This window comes from Engystomops pustulosus, chromosome 7 (assembly GCF_040894005.1).
Source record: "Engystomops pustulosus chromosome 7, aEngPut4.maternal, whole genome shotgun sequence".
Classification (NCBI taxonomy): Eukaryota; Metazoa; Chordata; class Amphibia; order Anura; family Leptodactylidae; genus Engystomops; species Engystomops pustulosus.
Window position 1 is genome coordinate 57,078,307 of NC_092417.1, and position 20,598 is coordinate 57,098,904.

General features: G+C 44.8%; 1 protein-coding gene across 4 annotated transcripts in view; it reads left to right on the plus strand.

Annotated features, from left to right (window-relative positions):
- Positions 1 to 20,598, plus strand: part of LOC140069849 (uncharacterized) — a 36,769-nt gene that overhangs the window by 11,303 nt on the left and 4,868 nt on the right. For 3 of the 4 annotated variants that reach the window (XM_072116034.1, XM_072116032.1, XM_072116033.1), the window contains exons 2-4: positions 643 to 707; positions 5,028 to 5,109; positions 20,562 to 20,595. The gene's annotated coding sequence lies outside the window, so the exon portion shown is untranslated. Of the gene's footprint in view, positions 1 to 385; positions 420 to 642; positions 708 to 5,027; positions 5,110 to 20,561; positions 20,596 to 20,598 lie in introns of those variants that run through there. The other variant, XM_072116035.1, reaches the window with a different exon arrangement.

Consider the following 20,598-nt stretch of genomic DNA (forward strand, 5'->3'; position numbering starts at 1 on the left):
GTGGTACAGACCTTGGCATAAGAGGGGTCATTCATAAATGTCAAATATATATTTTTCTTCTACTCAACTTTACAGTTAGATCAGTATTGCGTGTAACCAGAAATTTCAAAAATTAGACAAAACAACTGCATTTGTTAAGACTGAGCAGCATTTCCATATCACATGGGAGCACAGACTCAGTTTTCTCACATGAAGTGCACAACACTCTGTGAAGAAAAGCTGAACCATCTACATCGTTGCATACCTATAGAATATAACATTTATACATATTTCACAAGCTCCAGTCATGACTATGTGGGTTTGGATTACATGGGCTTTTATTTTGCTTGTGTTTTGTTTTACATTATATAGTGGATATATCTACTACATTCATATGAAGTATGACCACATACCAGAGACAGGTATCCAGCATTAACATGGTAAGGGATATAGAAAATTATATAAAATACACAGGGGAAGACATTTAAGGCACATAAATAAAAAACTGTTAGAATACAGTATTTATGTGATGTTTAGGCAAAACACATGATACAACTACAACACAACTGTATATGGATTTTCAACTTCTGCTGTTATTCAAATGCATATTTATATATAAATTACTGTATAATCAATTCTTAGACTTAACTTTTTCACTTCTAGCTTTCTCTTTGGACACTTGCCGTCCATATTGAGGGTCCTCAAAAAAAGGACTAGTGCATGAACTGGTAAGTTGTTTACTGTAATATATATACATCTAGCTGTGGGCCTGTGTATGAAACTGTTACTAGGATAACTCTAGCACTGTTATTGATAGAAGAGTTTGGTGCTGATATGGGGACATTTTTTGTGCTGATATGACACACTATGGGTGACTAATTTGTGGGCACTGTGGCTGGCATTGCTGTGAAAGCAATGAGACTGGTTATAACATGGAGTCACTGTCGCTGTCATAGATCCCTGTGGCCCTGTGGATGAATAGGAAGTGTGTGTGTTTTCATGTTTTAATTTGTGTGTGTTTGACATTTATGTTTAGGGTCTGACGGTAACAGTTCTCCTTATGGAGAGGTTGCAAATTAAGGCCGCCTTATCGGCATGTGGAGACTTAAAGCTAAAGATGCTCCACTAGGGAATTCTGGGTAGTATGCAAATATGTTTTCCAAGGTGTTAAATGGAAAACAATGGGGCACATTTACTTACCCGTCCTGTTGACGCCGCCGATTCAGAATGTCCGACGAGGATTTGGGTCAGCCTCGATTCACTAAGATGGTGCGTCCACTTATTACTTATTATAGATATGAAGAGATACTATCCAGGGATGAAATAATCTATATAAAACAACTTAGTGAAAAATGGGCTTCCCTGACAGAGATAAAAACTTGTTTAACCCGTTAACGCTCAGCGTCCGATATATCGGACGCTGAGCTCAATGACTTAGCGCTCAGCGTCCGATATATCGGACGCTGAGCCCATGCCGGTTCAGCTCAAGATCTGAGCCGAACCGGCATCGGGAAACACGGGGGGTGCCGGCTGTGACTGATAACCGGCACCCCAGTGTAACACCCGCGATCGGAGTTGACTCCGATCGCGGGTGCTTAACCCGTTAAATGCCGCGGTCAGCGCGACCGCGGCATCTAACATGCCTCTGGGGGGTCTTTCCCCCACGATCGGCCCCCCCGAACCGTTTTCTGGGGGCGCCGATCGTTGCTATAGCAACTCTGGGGTCCGATTTGGACCCCAGAGTTACCTGCAAGAATTGCCGGTAAGATGGCGTCTGTGACGTCATCTTACTGGCACAGTGCCAGCCTATGCAAGTGTATAGGCTGACACTGATAATATTCTGCAATACATGAGTATTGCAGAATATTATCATGAACAAGCAATCAGAGGATTTCTTGTTCATGTCCCATGGTATAAAAGTGAAAAAGTAAAAAAAAAAATGTTATTCAATAAAAAAATAAAGTAATAAATCACAAAAAATGCCCCAAACCCCCATAACATATAAAGAGACATATAACTAAAAAAAAAGTCTAAATCATAACACAAACCCCACATATATAGAACCCCCACGATAAACGCCGTAAAAAAAAACTGCTATAAACCTTCCAAAAATTATGATTTTTAGCTATTCAATCCCACAAAAAACGCTATAAAATGCGATCAAAAAACCATGTGTACTCCGACATGATACTGGTGCAAAGCACAACATGTCCCGCAAAAGATAAGCCATCAACCAGCTCCATAGCCAAAAAAGTAACAATGTAAGGCCCCTTCCACACTAGCGAGTGTGATGCGATGAACTCGCATCACACTCGCAACGCAAGCTGCCGGGAACGCACGGCCCGAACGCTGCACCGCGGGAGTGAACTCAGAATGTCAGTTCACTCCCGCGGTGCAGCGTTCGGGCCGTGCGTTCCCGGCAGCTTGCGTTGCGAGTGTGATGCGAGTTCATCGCATCACACTCGCTAGTGTGGAAGGGGCCTTATGCCACTTGGAAGACGGCAATACATAAATGATCGATTTTTCCCCACATTAGGGTTTTGTTTGACAAATTTAGTAAAACGTAAGAAAATATATTCAAGTCTGGTATCCCCGTAATCGTATCGACCCATAGAATAAAGATAACATGATTATTAGTCTATACGGTGAACACCAAAAAAAAAAAGAGTAAAAAATCCAGTACAGAATTGATGCTTTTCTACTCCTGCCCTCAAAAAAAGTTCCTAAATTTTCAACAATAGGTGATACCAACCCCAAAATGGTAACAATGGAAAAAGCATCTCAAAAAAATGGCATCACATGGCCCCAATAACGCAAAAGCGAAAATTTTATAGCCTTCAAAAGGGGCCAATGAGGAAACTAAAATCCTGGCAGCTGCAGGGTGCTCCTTCCCTTCTGCACCTCGCTGTGTGCCCATAAAACAAGTCACTGCCACATGTGGGGGGTCTTTGTACTCAGGAGAAATTGCAGAACAAATTGTATGGTGAGTTTTCTCTTTTTATATTTTGGAAATGTGTAAATTTTAGTGCTAAATGAACGTATAAGGGAACAATTTGACCATTCTAAATGTCACCTCCATTTTGATTCAATTACTATGAAGATCTCAAGGGGTTAACAATCTTCGTAAAAGCGGTTTCTGATAGCTTGAGGGGTGCAGATTTGAAAATGGGTTGGTTATATAGGGGTTTTGATGCTAAATATGTAAAATTTCATTCAAAACTGTATTTATCCCCAAAATAGTCAATTCTGAAAATCCGGAAAAGCGATATTCTATTTGTAAGCCGCGTGACATCAAAATAAATTATCCAGACATTTCAGAAATTATGAAAATGTAAAGTAGACAAATGGGAAATGTTATTCAGCAACTTATTTAGGTAGTAAATCTATCTGCCTGGAAACGCAATGATTTTGAATTTCGAAAATGGCAAATTTTTCAAAAAATTTATCATATTTTCTTTTTTTTTGTAAATAAACGCAAAACTTATCAGCCAAAATTTACCACTAAAATGAAGTACAACATGTGGGGAAAAAACAATCTCAGAATCGTTTTGATAAGTAACAGTGTTCAAAAGTTATAACCATATAAAGCGACGCAGGTCAGAATCCAAAAAATCGGGCTGAGCCTTAACCTGCAAAATGGCTGCGTCCTTAAGGGGTTAACAACAAAATAGGGCCATCTCAGGATTTCGGTTTTTGAAGGAAAATATTGTAAATACTGCACCTTAGGAACTTAGTAAAACTTTTTCTCTTGTTTTTTTTGCAAATTAATTGGGATCAGACATTTTTATGTCTTTTTTTTTTTCTCTCTTTTTGTCTGTTGTTGCTTTTTTCTTTTTGGTTTGTCTGTAATTGTGTTTTTGTTTATGTCAGATGTGATTGTTATGTAAGTTTTGTATGTTGTTTTTGTAAAAAAAAATGAATAAAAAACTTAAAAAAAAAAAAAAAAAAAAACAAAACTAAGATGGTGCGTCCAATTTCCTGCATGTGTTGCTTCCCCTGCTGAGGTTCGCCAGAGTTCACCTTCTTCTTCCTGGTGCATGTGAGTGCTGATCTTGCGACACAACTTGGTTTTTAAATTCCATGGTTTGTCCGAATCAGTCGGGTTGCCTGATGTCCACGGCCCCCGATTGTGTCCTATGCAAGCCGGCGCCGATGCGCCACAATCCAATCACGTGCGCCAAAAACCAGGGGCAATTCAGGGCAAAACGGTAAAAAGTCAGGAAACCCGACGAAAATGTGGTGTTCGGATCCTTAGTAAATGTGCCCTAATGCCTCCTTTTTTAACCTGGAAAGGCAGCCCCCTTAACACAAAGCATGACATACAGATTTATCAAGCTTATTGAAAGTCAGAATATTTCTAGTTGCCCATGGCAACCAATCACAGTTCAGCTTTCATTTTACCAGTGCTCATGAATATTTTAAAGGGGAGCTATGATTAGTTGTCATGAGCAACTAGAAATATTCTGACTGTCAGACTGCTTGATAAATCTGCCCCAATGATGTGGGATTAAGCTAAACCAGTATATCTATTCCAGAACAGACTCCTGACTGTAGACAGCGCTGTTTCAACCTGGTTGGGTCTCCTCAGTGCAGCGTAGGGAACTGGTTTGGCTGTGTGAGAGGCTATTGACTAGGGTCAGAGTTCTTTACTTTCTGCTGCACTGAAGAGACCCAACCAGATCTAAACAGTGCTGTCTACAGTCTGTTCCTTATGGAATAGATATACTGGTTTAGCTTAATCCTGCATCAAATTAAATTAAACTACTTATAGGTCACACTTGGTGTTAAGGGGGCTGCCTTTCAAGGTAGAAATAGGAGGTATTGTTTTCCATTTAACACCTTGGAAAACATATTTGCATACTTCCCACATTTATGTTTTTCACATGGTCATGTGCCATTGTTATATTTTGATTTTTATAGAGGAGCCCTATATTGTGGATTGGTTCAGACTATGGACCACTAATGTTGGGCAGATGGAGGATGCTAACTATATAATAGGTATAAAAATATGTAACGTATGTTTTCATTACAATATTTTAATCTTGCAGGGATCAAAAATATGGTCCTATAATACGTATTAACACTTTACTCAATGTCAAGATACTTTTGTGCAGCCCAGAAGGAATAAAGGTGGGAAATTAGAGCTAAAATCTTAATGAAACCGTCCCTTTTATATGCTTTATTACCTCTGTTGCTAAAGAACTATACATATATTGTATCTATACAATAATCATTAATGGTTGTCACAGTCTATGGGGATTAGTCCCTTAGGACTAAGTAAGTGGACTCCCTGGACCACCGCGGGAGATAACAACCTTAGCCACACCCGGGAGCGGAGTCTAAGTGAACTCCTGGTCTTCGCCAGAGCCCGCCGCAAAGCGGGATGGACTTGCTGCGGCGGGGAGTCACCAGGTCGCTCCACGGGTGCGACTAGGCCCACGGTGGCAGCCAAGGTAAGGACAAGGGGACCACGGATGGCAGGCAGGACCACGGGAAGGCAGGCAGGCAGGACCACGGGAAGGCAGGCAGGACCACAAGATGCCACAGAACAGGGGAACAACACGGAACACAGGAAACCGGGAACACGGGAACTCAGAGGCGTCTGGAAACGCTCAAGAAGGCTTTCTCCTCAGAAGAGTGAACTGAAGATCCGGCAGGGGATGCTGGGAGTCGCCAGGCTATATAGCCGAGCCTGGAATGCCAGAGCCAATAAGGAGGACGCTGGCCCTTTAAGGCTGGGAGAAGTCCGCGCACGCTCCCTCTAGTGGCAGGAGCACGCGACTGCATGGAAGAAGCATGCGGCCTACACGCTGGGAGCAAGAGTGCAGGCCGGAGCCTGGAGAGGTAAGTGAGAGCTGGGGGAGCGGGGACCGCGGCAGCAGGCACGGGTACACCCTCAATCCGTACCGAGGATCGTGGGTGTAACTGTGACAATGGTGTAGTCATGTTAATATTATGAATGCTTAGAAATTAATCTCAATAGTATTAGAACTGTAATATTGTAAAAAAAAGGACGATGTACATCGTATTCATTGCAGATAAACAGAATGATCTTTTTTTGGCAAAACAGGATGGTGTAACCAACACAATTCATGCAAGTTTGACAAAGGACTATCCTGCAGTACATGTTGGATGAACATATCGTCGTAAGTCACTCCCATGTTAAACTTGCATGAATTGTGTTGGTTAGGCTATGTTCACATCTCATTTTTTTACATATACTGAGCATTTGCTTTGGAAAGCTCCTGGCGTATACACTTAGTATACATATAGACTATAGTGGCAAATGGAGGCCATTGAAATGTTTGAGGGCGGACGCAGCAGTACTGCATCTATCTCTGGCCTCTGCTGTGCGCATACGCCATTCAGCAGGAGGGAGGACCTCAGTGATGTCACTGTCCATGAAAGGACATCACTGGGGAAACACCCCGAACATTGTTAGCAGCTGATCACTGACTGCTGCAGTGTTCAGTGTTCTGTCAGCATTGAGGGGGTTGGAGGAGAAATCAGGTGCCATATCCCACTGTCTAAGCAAACAGTGGGATAAGTCTGTGCCATACATTGTAAGGACACATTAGGAATCATCAAACGTGTGCTTATAACATATATAAAGAATGTGATGTGAAAACCGCCTTACACCCTCATGTTTTTGCCAAAGAAGCTATGAACTGTATGTAACTTGTAACAAAAGTACACATAAACGTTTTACCTGCAATGAATCTGCTGTACATCATCCTTTCTTACATTATGTGATACAAAGTGGTGGTGAAGGAAACCCCAATAGATGCCATCAAACAAGATCCAACATAATTACGAAGTCGGACAATTTCACTGGATAGTTCTGTAATAATACTGTTTTCTGTAAATTGACCTATAGTTCACTAAAGGAAACATTGGGGCACATTTACTAAGGGTCCCGAAGCTGCATTTCCGTCTTTTTTTGGTGCACACGACTGGATTGTGGCGCATCGGCGCCGGCTTGCATGCGACACAAATCGGGGGTCGTGGCTGTCGGACAACCCGACTGGTTCGGACAAACCGGGTAATTTAAAAATTAAATTGTGTCGCAAGATCAGCACTCACATGCATCGGGAAGAAGAAGGTAAACCCTGGCGGACCTGAGCGGCAGCGAGACATGCAGGAAATTGGACGCACAATTTTAGTGAATCACGGCACTGGATATACACAGGGAGGGCTGGCTGGCTATACAAAGCAGGTGCTGGCTGGCTATACACAGGGGGTGGTGGCTAGCTATATATAGGGGAGGCTCTCTGGCTATATACAGGGGGGATGGCTGGCAATATACAGGGTGACTGGTAGACTGTAGACTAGGGGGGGGGGGGGGCTGGCCGGCCATATCCTGCGGGGGGAGGGGTCTTTCTGGCTACATACTGGGGGTCTGGCTGTATAGTAGTTATATTCTTGTACATAGAGAGCAGTATAATAATAGTTACATTCTTGTACATAGGGGGCAGTATTATAGTAGTTATATTCCTGTACATAGGGGGCAGTCTTATAGTAGTTATATTCTTGTAGATAGGGGGCAGTATTATAGTAGTTATATTCTTGTACATAGGGGGCAGTATTATAGTAGTTATATTCCTGTACATAGGGGGCAGTATTATGGTAGTTATATTCTTGTACATAGGGGGCAGTATTATAGTAGTTATATTCTTGTACATAGGGGGCAGTATTATAGTAGTCATATTCTTGTACATAGGGGGCAGTATTATAGTAGATCTATTCTTGTACATAGGGGGCAGTATTATAGTAGTTATATTCTTGTACATAGGGGGCAGTATTATAGTAGTTATATTCTTGTACATTGGGATTAGAATTATAGTAGTTATATTCTTGTACATAGGGGCAGTATTATAGTAGTTATATTCTTGTACATGGGGACAGCATTATAAGAGTTATATTCTTGTTCAAAGGGGACAGTATTATAGTAGTTATATTCTTGTACATGGGGGTCAGTATTATAGTAGTTATATTCTTGTACATGGGGGTAGTATTTTAGTAGCTATATTCTTGTTCAAAGGGGACAGTATTATTGTAGTTATATTCTTGTACATAGGGGACAGTTTTGTAATAGTTATATTCCTGTACATAGGGGGCAGTATTATAGTAGTTATATTCTTGTTTAACGGAGAAGGTATTGTAGTAGTTTTTGTATATATAAGGCATTATTAAGTTATATTCTTTTAAAAAAGAAGCTTTATTCCTGTATAAGGGAGGCAGTATGAGTGTCTTTCTCTGCGCTGTACAAGTTGATTTAGACCATCTATCAACAGTTTGTGTCGAGTTTAGTAACTTTACCCACATCACATGGCCACAACTACTTTTTGAACATGCCCACAGAATGGGGCCACTTTTAAATTTTTTTCCGGGGCCACTTTAAATTCCGAGTCAGCTCCTGCTTCTATGCCACTGACGTGGCGCAGAGGCCCTGATAAATATCCCCAAATAATTCTATGTAGCAGTAGGGTGGCCCCCAGAATCAATTTCTCTGGTGGGCCCCAGGCACCTCAGTACGTCCCTGGGGGCCGTGGTCAATCCAAATTTTATATGAGTCTCAGAATAAGCAGGAGAGTTGCCGGAGTTGTGATGGGTTTATGAATGGAGAAGAGGGAGGTTGTAGTGTATAAGCGGAGAACAAAGAAGATCAGAGGAGGATTTTATTTTTTATATTTTAGTTTTCCTTTATCTTATTCATTCGATTTTATCTTTTCTTTGTAGTAACTTGACCTGATGAAGACGCTGGTGTGATATTCACGATGTCATTCACGTTATATCAATAAATATTTGATGCCAAACTCTCCGAGTCTTATATATCTGCATAACCTGGAAGCGCCCCCACCCTGGACCTTTATTCTACCACTTGCTATATAAGATTTTTGGGCTGTATAATATATACAGTTTGGTTAATTTTTTTAGAAATCAGAAGGAATAACAAACTTTATGAAATCCCCCACATCCTCCCATTATACAAATACAGCATTAAAGTGACACAATAACACTCTTCCTACTGTGAGGAAAATGTGTTGGTAACTTTTTTCTCGAGTAAAATGAAAACAAAGGTGTAATTACAAAGTTCGGCCACCAGGAGAATGCAGGTGCAGAAACAGAGGGGCACTTTTACCGACTTTTCCGCTTTGCGCCGCATTTAACTGGATTTTTTGGCCCACGCCTTCGGACTTTCATGCGACACAAATCGGGGGCGTGGCCGTCGGACAACCCTACTGATTCGGACTAAGTGCGGGATTTAACATTCAAAATTGTGTTGCAAGCCTTGCACTTACATGCATCAGGAAGAAAATGGTGAACTCCGGCGGACCTGAGCGGGAAAGCGACAGGAAATTGGACGCATGATCTTAGTGAATCGCGGCAGCTCCAAATCCTCATTGGACAACGCACCTCGGGGATCGCGACGGGACGGGTAAGTAAATGTGCCCCAGTAAGTATATATGTAAATATAACTGTTTTACTTAATTTTTTTTATGTTTTTGATTTTTCTCGAGGTACCTGGACCCATTGGATTTTTTACCCTAAAAAATTTGGTTAAACAGGAGTCTGAGGGAGTTTTTATTTCAATAAAATATGTTTGTGTTATGTCTTTAACCACTTTGTAGACTTAATAATGTTCTCTATCTAGAAGGTGGCGACCAATACTAAGGCCAGAAAATGTCCAGCACCAACCCCCAAATAATTACCCCCACACCCAGCGTCACCAGGGGTGTCGGGAAGCGCTGGGTATTGTCTACACCGGGGGCAGGTAGCTGGCAGGATTAGGCTGCCAGGGGCCAATAACCGTGGTGTGTGACAGCCTAGTGCTATCCGCTCTCTGCTGCTTCTTCTGTCCAGCTGTAGACGTAAAAATAGCGGGACCCCACACCTTTTTCTATTAACCCCTTAAGGACGCAGACACTTTATAGCTTAAGGCTCAGCCGCATTTTTGGTATTCTGACATGCGTCCCTTTTAGAGATGAGCGAGCACTAAAATGCTCGGGTACTCGTTATTCGAGACGAACTTTTCCCGATGCTCGAGTGCTCGTCTCGAATAACGAGCCCCATTGAAGTCAATGGGAGACTCGAGCATTTTTCAAGGGGACCAAGGCTCTGCACAGGGAAGCTTGGCCAAACACCTGGGAACCTCAGAAAAGGATGGAAACACCATGGAAATGGACAGGAAACAGCAGGGGCAGCATGCATGGATGCCTCTGAGGCTGCTTAATCGCACCATTATGCCAAAATTATGGGCAACAGCATGGCCATGACAGAGTGACCGAATGAGGCAAGATAGCATCTAAAACATCCAATAATTGACCCTGACACTATAGGGGACGGCATGCAGAGGCAGCGGCAGCAGTGGCAGGCTAGAGAGTCTCATGGCGACATACCCTAAATGGACTCAGGTTTCACCAAAGGAGGTGAAATGATTTCCTATGTGAACAAAAGGTTGACGGTATATTTAGTCGATAACACAGCATGGTGTCGACATAGTGACCAAGTTCCATAACGTATCTGGTGAAACACCCGAAAAATGAGCCTGACACAGCTCGTTTGATAAGGGGACGACATGTGGAGGCAGCCATGGAGACGACTTCCATGATTAAGAGCGACAGTATGGGGCATTCATATTGCGCTGCTATGATTGCAACTTCAGGTCTCCAGCATGGCGGCGACAGATGGGTCGAGTTCCACTATGTATCTGGTGAAACACCTGAAAATTCTGCCTGACACAGCTCGTTTGATAAGGGGATGATGTGCTGCATATCCTCTCGTGCTCCAGCGTCTGGGGTATAGAGAGTTGAAATGAGACATTGGTGGACACTGTGGAGGTTCGTGGAGGCAAAATGGATAGGAAACAGCAGGGGCAGCATGCATGGATGCTTCTGAGGCTGCCTAATCTTGGGATGGAGCTGGCGGTCCACTGCCAGGCGAGCTTGCGCCTGTCCAAGCCCCTGTCTCTCGGCTCCTCCCCACCCAAAATGGGCCTGGGGGCCAGAAGCGTTTACTTTGAAAAAATTATAATTTTCAAATCAGGCCGGGTCGTTTGAATATTTCACCTAGGAATAATGGAATAGCATAGTGGTTCTATTTTTAATTGTTTTTACGGAAATGGTTCCATGATTAAGAGCGACAGTATGGGGCATCCATATTGCGCTGCTATGATTGCAACTTCAGGTCTCCAGCATGGCGGCGACAGATGGGCCGCGTTCCACTATGCATCTGGTGAAACACCTGAAAATTCTGCCTGACACAGCTCGTTTGATAAGGGGACGATGTATGGAGGCAGTGAACTAGTAGTAGATTAAAGTTGCTGCAGTTAAAACTATGTTAGTTGGATCTTGAGATGGAGCTGGCGCTCCGCTGCCAGGCGAGCTTTCGCCAATCCAAGCCCCTGTCTCTAGGCTACTCCCCAAACAGCACTTCTAAGAACCTTTTGTATAAGATCAAGTGTAGTAGCGTTCTTATAAGTTTAAGATATGGCGGGTGAGGGGAATGTAAACAGATGCGCAAGAAGCGCTGAAATAATATTGGTAAATGATAAAAGTTTGCCAGTATATTTTGTGGATTACACAGCAGGGTGGCGACAAAGTTAACAAGTTTGATGTGGAAGCCATGAAAACAACCCAAAATTCTGCCCGACACAGCTCGTTTGATAAGGGGACGATGTATGAAGGCAGTGAACTAGTAGTAGATTAAAGGTGCTGCAGTTAAAACTATGTTAGTTGGATCTTGAGATGGAGCTGGCGCTCCGCAGCCAGGCGAGCTTTCGCCAATCCAAGCCCCTGTCTCTAGGCTACTCCCCAAACAGCACTTCTAAGAACCTTTTGTATAAGATCAAGTGTAGTAGCGTTCTTATAAGTTTAGGATATGGCGGGTGAGGGGAATGTAAACAGATGCGCAAGAAGCGCTGAAATAATATTGCTAAATGATAAAAGTTTGCCAGTATATTTTGTGGATTACACAGCAGGGTGGCGACAAAGTTAACAAGTTTGATGTGGAATCCATGAAAACAACCCAAAATTCTGCCTGACACAGTTCGTTTGATAAGGAGACCATGTATGGAGGCAGCTATATGGACGACTTTTGGAGGCAGCTATGGCGATGACGTGTGGAGGTAGCAATGGAGACAACGTGTGGAGCCAGCTAAAAAGACGACATGTGGAGGCTGCTATGGAGACAATTTAATTTGGATAGTGCCTGTATGTGGCAGTCCAAAAAAGTTTTCAAACCAGAGGAGCAGGTAGGTGGTCCTCCAGAAAAATTAAATAAATTGAGTGCCTGTATGTGGCAGTCCAAAAAAGTTTTAAAACCAGAGGAGCAGGTAGGTGGTCCTCCAGAAAAATTAAATAGATTTAGTGCCTGTATGTGGCACTCCCAAAAATTGCTTAAAACAGAGGACCGGGTAGGTGGCCCTCCAGAAAAATTAAATACATAGAGTACTATAGCTAGAGCCAGTTGGCCCTGGCAAAAAATAGCCAGTTTCCTATGCTTTAGTGTACAAAGAGGAGGAGAAGGAGGACAATGAGGAGGAGGAGTGCATACATTATTCAGGTTGAGCTTCTTTCACCTGTTGGAGAATGAAAATCCGGAGAAATCCAGGCTTTATTCATCTTGATAAGCGTCAGCCTGTCAGCGCTGTCAGTCGACAGGCGTGTACGCTTATCGGTGATGATGCCACCAGCTGCACTGAAAACCCGCTCGGATAACACGCTAGCGGCAGGGCAGGCAAGAACCTCCAAGGCGTACAGCGCCAGTTCGTGCCACATGTCCAGCTTTGAAACCCAGTAGTTGTAGGGAGCTGTGTGATCATTTAGGACGATGGTATGGTCAGCTACGTACTCCCTCACCATCTTTCTGTAAAGATCAGCCCTACTCTGCCGAGACTGGGGACAAGTGACAGTGTCTTGCTGGGGTGACATAAAACTGGCAAAGGCCTTGTAAAGCGTACCCCTGCCAGTGCTGCCTGCTCGCCTACTCTCCCTCGCTACTTGTCCCGCAGAAGTACGCCCTCTGCCGCTAGCGCTGTCAGAAGGGAAATACTGTTTCAGCTTGTGCACCAGGGCCTGCTGGTATTCATGCATTCTCACACTCCTTTCCTCTCCAGGGATGAGAGTGGAAAGATTTTGCTTGTAGCGTGGGTCCAGGAGAGTGAATACCCAGTAATCGGTGCTGGAATAAATTCTTTGAACGCGAGGGTCACGGGATAGGCAGCCTAGCATGAAATCTGCCATATGCGCCAGAGTCCCAACGCGCAAAAATTCACTCCCCTCACCGGCCTGACTGCCCATTTCCTCCTCCTCCAACTCCTCCAACTCCTCTTCTTCTGCCCATACACGCTGAACAGTGAAGGACTGAACAATGGTCCCCTCTTCTGTCTCGCCAACATTCTCCTCCTCTTCCTCCTCATCCTCCTCCACCTCCTCCGATATGCGCTGAGAAACAGACCTGAGGGTGCTTTGGCTATCAACAAGGGAATCTTCTTCCCCCGTCTCTTGTGACGAGCGCAAAGCTTCCGACTTCATGCTGACCAGAGAGTTTTTCAACAGGCCAAGCAGCGGGATGGTGAGGCTGATGATGGCGGCATCGCCACTGACCATCTGTGTTGACTCCTCAAAGTTACTCAGCACCTGACAGATATCAGACATCCACGTCCACTCCTCATTGTAGACTTGAGGAAGCTGACCTGACTACCAGTTCTGGTGGAAGTTGACATCTGGCAGTCTACAATCGCTCTGCGCTGCTGGTAAACTCTGGATAACATGGTTAAATGGCACCTACCACCACAAATCTACCTATAAAGGTAGATTGGGTGGTAGGTGGATCAATGGGACGTGAGGATAGCCCTTTTAAGGGCTAATCCTCACGTCCCTGCACTTTTTTGATAACTTTAATTTGATATTTATTCAAATTTACTTATGCGGCTACTGGGGCGTGGAGTAGCCGCATATGAGGTTACACGAGGCGGCTACTCCACGCCCCGGTAGCCACTTTACCCCTCCTACTCACCCATCTTCGGCGCGCAGCACCGCGTAGCTGCGCGCCCTCGTCCGGCGATCCTGCCGTCTGCGCATGCGCAGAAGAGCAGGCCCGCGCCTGCGCGGTCACAACTCCGAAACAGGCGCGGGCCTGCTCTTCTGCGCATGCGCAGACGGCAGGATCGCCGGACGAGGGCGCGCAGCTACACGTAGCTGCGCGCCGAAGATGGGTGAGTAGGAGGGGTAAAGTGGCTACCGGGGCGTGGAGTAGCCGCCTCGTGTAATCTCATATGCGGCTACTCCACGCCCCGGTAGCCGCATAAGTAAATTTGAATAAGTATTAAATTAAAGTTATCAAAAAAGTGCAGGGACGTGAGGATTAGCCCTTAAAAGGGCTATCCTCACGTCCCATTGATCCACCTACCACCCAATCTACCTTTATAGGTAGATTTGTGGTGGTAGGTTCCCTTTAATGTTGAATTCCACCTCGTGGGCACGTCGCACAACAGTCGGTGAGCGGGCAGTTGGAGGCGGCGCTGCGCTGCCCTGAGAGTGGCAGCATCTGTGCTGGACTTCCTGAAATGCGCACAGATGCGGCGCACCTTTGTGAGCAAATCAGACAGATTGGGGTATGTCTTGAGGAAACGCTGAACTATGAGATTTAACACATGGGCCAGGCATGGCACATGTGTCAGTCTGCCGAGTTGCAGAGCCGCCACCAGGTTACGGCCGTTGTCACACACAACCATGCCTGGCTTCAAGTTCAGCGGTGCCAGCCACAGATCAGTCTGCGCCGTGATGCCCTGTAATAGCTCTTGGGCGGTGTGCCTTTTATCGCCTAGGCTCAGCAGTTTGAGCACCGCCTGCTGTCGCTTAGCAATGGCACTGCTGCTGTGCCTAGAGCTACCGACTGATGGCACCATGCCCACGGATGGTAATTCGGAGGAGGAGGAGGTGGAGGAGGGGTGGGAGGAGGAGGAGGCATAGTAGGCATTTGAGACCTGGACCTAGGTAGGCCCCGCAATCCTCGGCGTTGGCAGTATATGAGCAGCCCCAGGGTCAGACTCGGTCCCAGCCTCCACCAAGTTAACCCAATGTTAACGATATATAGCGATATATAGAGGCCCTGCCCAGCAGCACTCGACCACGTGTCCGTGGTCAGGTGGACCTTGTCAGAAACGGCGTTGGTCAGGGCACGGATGATGTTCTCTGACACGTGCTTGTGCAGGGCTGGGACGGCACATCGGGAAAAGTAGTGGCGGCTGGGGACCGAATACCGAGGGGCGGTCGCCGCCATGAGGTTTCGAAAGGCCTCGGGCTCTACCAGCCTATAGGGCAGCATCTCCAGGCTAAGCAACTTGGAGATGTGGACGTTGAGGGCTTGGGCGTGTGGGTGGGTTGCGCTATACTTCCTTTTGCGCTCCAGCGTCTGGGGTATGGAGAGCTGAACGCTGGTGGATGCTGTGGAGGATCGTGGAGGCGAAGATGGGGCTTTCGCACGGGAGGTGTTTGGGCCGTGGTCCTGGGCAGGGGGCTGACTAGCAGATGACACAGGGGAAGGAGCAGTGGTGTGCCCGGCCGGAGGTGAACGGGCTTGGTGCCATTGAGTGGGGTGTTTAGCATTCATATGCCTGCGCATACTGGTGGTAGTTAAGCTAGTAGTGGTGGAACCCCTGCTGATCCTGGTTTGGCAAAGGTTGCACACCACAGTCCGTCGGTCATCCGGTGTTTCTTTAAAGAACCTCCAGACTTCTGAAAATCTAGCCCTCGCCACGGGAGCTTGACTACGGGCAACATTTGGCGCTGATGCACCAGCTCTGGCCCTGCCTCTCCGTCTGGCCCCACCACTGCCTCTTCCAACCTGTTCTGCTATAGGACTCGCCTCCGTCTCAGAAGCACTGTGTTCACCCGGCCTATCAACCCAGCTTGGGTCTGTCACCTCATCATCCTCCGATCCCTCAGTCTGCTCCCCCCTCGGACTTCCTGCCCTGACAACAACTTCCCCACTGTCTGACAACCGTGTCTCCTCATCGTCCGACACCTCTTTACACACTTCTTCCACTACGTCAATAATGTCATCATCACCCACAGACTGCGACTGGTGGAAAACCTGGGCATCGGAAAATTGCTCAGCAGCAACCGGACAAGTGGTTTGTGACTGTGGGAAGGGTCCAGAAAACAGTTCCTCAGAGTATGCCGCTTCAAATGCCAAATTTTGCTGGGAGGGGGCAGACTGGGGGGAAGGAGGCTGAGGTGGAGGAGCCGGAGGAGTGCTGATTTCGGTGACATGGGTGGACTGCGTGGAAGACTGACTGGTGGACAAATGGCTAGAAGCATTGTACGCAATCCACGACATCACCTGTTCGCACTGTTCTGCCCTCAACAGTGCTCTACCACGAGTCCCAGTAACTTGAGACATGATGAACCTAGGGAGTGTAGCTCTGCGGCGTTCCCCTGCTCCCTCATCAGCAGGTGGTGTCTCACCCCGCCCAGGACCACGGCCTCTGACCCCTGCAGTAGTTGGACGCCCACGTCCACGCCCTCGTCCTCTACCCCTAGCCCTCGGGTTAAACATTTTCCAAATGAAAGTGTAAACTTTAAAAAAAATTTTTTTGTGTGTTTATTTATTTTTTTTATTTTATTTTTTTTTTAACCAAAAAGATGCTATCCTATTGCTATGGCTAGTTTCTAACCTACACTGACAGCACACAACTGGATTTTGCGCTTTGCAAGATGAGTTTGAGCTATAAAATGAAATAAAGGTAAAAAAAAAAAAAAAAAATCAGCAGACTCTGCCTAATTCTAATCAAACCCCTAATAAATTGTCCCACTTCTGTGTTTGAGGTGGATATGCGTGTCACTAAGAGCTAAACACAACGGTCGCAGGTCTCCCAGCAAATTCCTCACAATATGGTACTAGCTGCACTACTAATGCCAGCAAGCCCAGCCACAAGCAAACCAAAAAAGGAAAATATAACGCTATTGTAGGCCTAAGTAAGCCGTTGGGGTTCTCCTATGGCTATTTTGTAGCCGACACTGAAAGCACACTGCTTTGCAAGAAGAGTTTGAGCTATAAAATGAAATAAAGGTAAAAAAAAAAAAATAAATCAGCAGACTCTGCCTAATTCTAATCAAACCCCTAATAAATTGTCCCACTTTGGTGTTTGAGGTGGATATGTGTGTCACTAAGAGCTAAACACAACGGTAGCAAGTCCCCCTGCAAATTCCTCACAATATGGTACTAGCTGCACTACTAGTGCCAGCAAGCCCAGCCACAAGCAAATAAAAAAAAAAAAGTATAACGTTATTGTAGCCCTAAGAAGGGCTGTTGGGTTCTTGTAGAATCACTCCTGCCTAACACTATTCTAATAGAACAGCCTAACGCTTTCCCTGACCAGCAGCAGCTCTCTCCCTAGCGGCATCCAGACACAGAATGATCCGAGCAGCGCGGGCAGCGGCTAGTCTATCCCAGGGTCACCTGATCTGGCCAGCCAACCACTGCTATCGACGTGTAAGGGTACCACGTCATGCTGGGTGGAGTGCAGAGTCTCCTGGCTTGTGATTGGCTCTGTTTCTGGCCGCCAAAAAGCAAAACGGCGGGAGATGCCATTTTCTCAAGCGGGCGAAGTATTCGTCCGAGCAACGAGCAGTTTCGAGTATGCTAATGCTCGAACGAGCATCAAGCTCGGACGAGTATGTTCGCTCATCTCTAGTCCCTTTATATGGTTATAACTTTTTTTACAATTTTCATAATTTTTGAAATGTCTGGATAATTTACAAATTGAATATCGATTCTACGTATTTTCAGAATTTACTATTTTGGGGATAACTGCTGTTTTGAAAACATTTTAAATATTTAGCATTAAAAACCCCTATATAATCAACCCATTTTCAAATCTGCACCCCTCAAACTATCAGAATCAGTTTTTAGGGAAGATTGTTAACCCCTTGAGATCTTCATAGTAATTAAATCAAAATGGAAGTGAAATTTAAAATGGTCAAATTTAGTTGGTTACACGTTCATTTAGCCCTAAAATTTACACATTTCCATAGGATAAAAAGAGAAAACCCATCTTAAAATGTGTTGTACAATTTCTCCTAAGTACAGAGACTCCCCACATGTGGCCGTTACTTATTTTAGGTGCGCACAGCGAGGCGCAGAATGAAAGGAGCATCCTGCAGCTGCCAGGATTTAAATTTTCTCCTTGGCCCCTTTTGCAGGCTATAAAATTTTAGCTTTTTCGTTATTGGGGTCATGTGATGGCATTTTTTTTGCGGGATGAGATGCTTTTTCCAGTGTTACCATTTTGGGGTTGGTATCACCTATTGTTGAAAATGTATGAATTTTTTTTTTGAGGGCAGGAGTAGAAAAGCATCAATTCTGCACTGGACTTTTTACTTTTTTTTTTTTTGATGTTCACCGTATAGCCTAATAATCATGTTATCTTTATTCTATGGGTCGATTACGATTACAGGGATACCATACATGAATATTTTTTCTTATGTTTTACTCAATTTACCAAATAAAAGCCTAATGTGGGAAAAAGATCACTTTTTATTGCATTTTTTGAGGAACTAAATTGGTAAAAATCATAATTTTTGCAGATTTTTTTTTTACATGATTATTTTACGCCTTTCATCATGCGGGTTCAATAATTATTTAGTTTTACTCTATGGGTTATTACGGACACGGTGATACTATATAAGTGGCGTTATGATTTTTTGTGCATTATATGTCTCGTTATATGTTTTGGGGCTTATGGGCATTTTTATTGATTTATTAGTGTATTTTTTTATTGAATAACTTTTTTTTAAACTTTTTTACTATTTCTACTATGGGACATGAACAAGCAATCATCTGATTGCTTGTTCATGATAATACTCTGCAATACTAATTCCATGGTTGCACTGACTGCGGCATTTAATGGGTTAAACACCCGAGATCAGAGCCCACAGCAGGTGTTACCCAGGAATGTCAGCTGACAGATGCCAGATTACCGCTGACATCCCGCAACTCCCGATGCTGGTTCGGTTCCCGCGCAGTACTTGTAAGGGGTTAATTGTTTATTTATTTAACAAAAAAAAGTGTGAGGTCCCCCCTATTCCCCCCCCCCCCCCATGGCAGCCTAAACCTGCCAGCAAGCAGCTGCCGCGGTCACCTCAGGTACCCAGCTCTTCCCAACACCCCTGGTGTTGGTGGGTGCTGGGGTAATTATTTGGGGGTTAGTGCCAGCCTTAGTCATGGTCCCTGTCTACAAGATAGTGAACATTACTAAGGCTACAATGTAGTAGAATAAATGAAACACACAGATTAAACAGTATTTTATTAAAATAACAACCCTTCCCTGGACCTCTGTTTGACGATTTTATTTTTAAAACTGCTGGTGCAACGTTGTCCAAAGGGATTCCTGATGGTGGATCTCTGTCCTCAGGACCTAGTCTCCTGCCTGGCCAAGGTGTCAGGCAACTTTCCCGAGACACCTCTGCTTCCTGGATAGTAAGACTCTCTCCTCTCACTCTGTGTGAGTTCTCTCTGACTCCTCTGACCTCTCTAACAGACTGACCCCCTGGTCAAAGACCATATGCTCCCACCCACAAGGGGTTTTATAACCTTCCCTCGTGAGGTAGCAAGTGCTCTGTCCAAGTACAGAGCATATAATTGGATTAACCAAGTTCCCATGCTGAAGACATCCTAGTGAGGTGATCAGTGTTACTAGGCGGCTCCAGAAATGGAGAGGGATCAGTTTGCAACACCTACCTAACCCTGTGCATCGGCAGGGATGTTGTATACTGTATACCGTGTAGTCTCCTGCCCAGTATACAGCGTACAATTAGCATTAGGTGGCCCCCAACTTTACTGTTTCACAGCTCTGAACTGTATAATGTGCAGTCGACAATAAATAGTGCAAGGTCCATCCTAACTGTAGGCAATTCCTTCATAATTGTAGCAATATTGTAACAACGCGTTTTAAACAAGAAAACCGTTCTTAATCTTAGTTATGATTGTCACTTAATAAGAAAAATGAATTGATAAAACATGGGTCTGGGGGAGTTTTGATTCCATTGGTCAGGCACCGGAGGGCAGGTGGCTGATAGGATTAGGCCGCCAATAACCGTGGCGAGTGACAGCCTAGTGATATCCGCTCACTGCTTTTTGTGACGGGCTGTAGATGGAAAAATAGAGGGACCCAACTTTTTTTTGTTGAATAAATAAATAAAAGCATCCCTCAATTTTTCCCTCTAAAGCCGGATACAAGAAGCGGCAGCGCACTGATAGCTCAGAATCCTCAGAATCCTGATAGCTCAGAGCAGCCAGGGAATTCTATATAACTTGTTATGACTAACAAATATAATAAAAACAAAATTTATTGAAAATAGAATGTGGCGGAATGTTGATCACCTGGCTCCTCCCCCCACATTATGACATTACATGGGTATATAAGAAGCTGTGGAACTCTCACGCCTTTGAGGGTTTGTTGTAGGAGATAGAAGTAAGTCCCCTGTGTCCTGAGCTCCTGTTCTGTCCTTCATTCTCTTCTATCTTGTCTCTTACTTATCAGTAATGGCCATTTCTTTACTTCTCCTCTATTATAGATTTGGTGCTAGTGAGTGAGAGATTGAGTTTGCGGTA